Raw genomic sequence first — 3,008 nt, forward strand, 5'->3', positions numbered from 1 at the left:
AGCGTTTGTGATAACACTGTCTATAAATGAGACAGCAACGGATACTTTCAGAATATCAAGAGTCCTGTTGTCACTTTGAGCTGAAGGTGTCAACTGAAAATAGTGGACATTTGTCGAATGTGCTTCAGAAGCATGATTTGAGGGAGAGGATGGAACATACAAACATCAAAAAAAGTTTTGCATCACCTAATTCTGAGAGTTCCAGAACCTGTACAGAAACCTGGAATAGAGATCAACATAAACATAATTTTCGCCCTTTTTATTGCTCATGGAAACCACACATTGCATGTTGTACCACCATACAGCGAGACCTTCAGAGGTGGTGGTCTAGATTGCTGTACACACCGGTACCTCTAATACCCAGTAGCATGTCCTCTTGCATTGATGCCTGCCTGTATTCGTCGTGGCATACTATCCACAAGTTCGTCAAGGCACTGTTGGTCCAGATTGTCCTACTCCTCAACGGCGATTCGGCGTGGATCCCTCAGAGTGGTTGGTGGGTCACCTCGTCCATAAACAGCCCTTTTCAATCCATCCCAGGCATGTTCGATAGGGTTCATTTCTGCAGAACGTGCTGGCCACTCTAGTCGAGCGATGTCGTTATCCTGAAGGAAGTCATTCACAAGAAGTACACGATGGAGGTGCGAATTGTCGTCCATGAAGACAAATGTTGTTGGGCGTAACTGTACCGCACTGCATGGGGTCGTGGTTGCAAAGATGGACCTCGCCATGGTCGTCGGGAGTGAAGTTGTGCATCATGCAGCCTGTTGCGCAGAGTTTGAGTCGTAACACAACGTCCTGTGGCTGCACCAAATGCATTATTCAACATGGTGGCGTTGCTGTCAGGGTTCCTCCGAGCCATAATCCGTAGGTAGGGTCATCCACTGCAGTAGTAGCCCTTGGGCGGCATGAGCGAGGCATGTCATCGACAGTTCCTGTCTCTCTGTATCTTCTCCATATCCGAACAATATCGCTTTGGTTCACTTCGAGATGCCTGGACACTTCCCTTGTTGAGAGCCCTTCCTGGCACAAAGTTACAATGCGGATGCGATCGAACAGCGGTATTGAACTACAGACAACACAACCTTCCTGGTGGAATTACTGGAAATGATCGGCTGTCGGACCCCCACCGTCTAATAGGTGCTGCTCATGCATGGTTGTTAACATCTTTGGGCTGGTTTAGTGGCATCTCTGAACAGTCAAAGGGACTGTGTCTGTGATAAAATATCCACAGTCAACGTCTATCTTCAGGAGTTTTGGGAACCTGAGTGATGCAAAACTTTTTTTGGTGTATGTACATAGAAAGAGTCTACTGCATTCTTTTCCTCTCGACCCTGAAAATTTGGTATCCATAAATGATTTCTGGATTTCGAATTAGAGTTTAACTGCGGAACGCTGCGAAACTTGCCTCAATCCGCTGTTACATATTTTCCGAAATGGTCAAATGAGTCTTCGTTTTGGATCTTGTCGACAATATTACTCAACTTCTCTAATGACTTGTCAATTAGTTATGGTGATTTCTTTTTCGTTTTCCCTGTTGGCATTGCTGTGGGCTTCATTTTCTTCTGGTGATCTCTTAGTTGAGGTGGTTGCTGCTTCAAGAGACGATTCCAATTGTGATCATTATTACTACATAAATATTCATCGTATTCCAGAGATTCCTGTATCGATTTATTTGTTTCCTCAAACAAATTGTTATTGTTATTACTATTATTTTCAAGTGACAAGCAAACTAGATGAGTGGATTCACATTTCAAATAGTTGGCACTTCCCATGATGCTGTGGAGCAATTGATGGGAAGCATGTGTAGAGGTTCTACATTTTTCAACTATAAGGGAACATTTAGTGTTATTTTATTTGCCTTTGCTGACGCAGATTACTGTTTCCGATATTTGGACGTGGGTGGAAATGGACGTGCTAGTGACAGTGCAGTTTTCCGTGACTCTACTATCAGGACACCCATGCAGAATAGTCTACTTGACATACCAGAAATACTAGTGATTGCAGATGATGATGCCTTTTCCTTACGAAAAAAAATCTGATGAAACCCTACAGCAGAACTGTGTTATCAAATGTAGAAAAATTATTTAATTTCAGACTATCGAGAGCTAGTCGTGTAGTGGAGAATGCTTTTGGCATACTTGAGTGGCGGCTTAGAATATTTCTTAGGCCAATCGAAATTAAACTTTCTACGACTGATAGAGTGATATCGGCTGCTTGCAGTCTACACAACCGGTTAAGAATGACATCGCTAACTATTTCCATGCACAACACGTAGACCAAGAAGAATTCGATAGAGCTGAGGATATTCCAGGAGCATGGCGCGAGCAAACGGTTGGCCTGCAATCAATGGCTCATTTGGGAAGCAACAGTTATCAAAGAGAAGCCGAAAATGTGCGACGGGCATACTCGTATGCTGACTGTTTCGTGCAGGAAGGACCACTCTGCCTTGGCAGTGGAAACATTTAGAATTTACGAATGACTTCAAGAACGTAGGCCTAAACATGGACAATGGATGAAACTGAATAACGAATTTTGCCCAAGTTTTGAAAACAATTTGTGGATACCGAAACTCTCCAAAACATGTAGCCTATTGATTCTTAAAAGGTTCTCATTTCAACGAGGTCTACTTATAAACAAAATTACTGTAAATTATAACGACATAATTGGGAATTAGTTGTGCCTACAAATAATTTGAACTCACCACATTTGATTGTGCTCCCCACGTAGATATCACCTCTAAGAGGAATTCCGCATTTTCAAAGGAAGCAAGTTTTGGTATATGAACATGGTCTGTTCCTTGACCACATTTCTCGTAACGGACAGTTGTTCCATGTTCCTTGCGGTAAACATCTTTTATTGTTTTGATTTTGGATTTGAGCTGTTTCGCGTCCATGTCCCCCAAGACTGAAGAGTCTTCAATTCCTCAAACAACTGGTTAAATTGAGCATCTTTAAGTTTTGTATTTATATAATTCTCATTTCTAATGTTCCATAATATTGGAAAAC

Source organism: Schistocerca serialis, chromosome 6, assembly GCF_023864345.2.
Source record: "Schistocerca serialis cubense isolate TAMUIC-IGC-003099 chromosome 6, iqSchSeri2.2, whole genome shotgun sequence".
Classification (NCBI taxonomy): Eukaryota; Metazoa; Arthropoda; class Insecta; order Orthoptera; family Acrididae; genus Schistocerca; species Schistocerca serialis.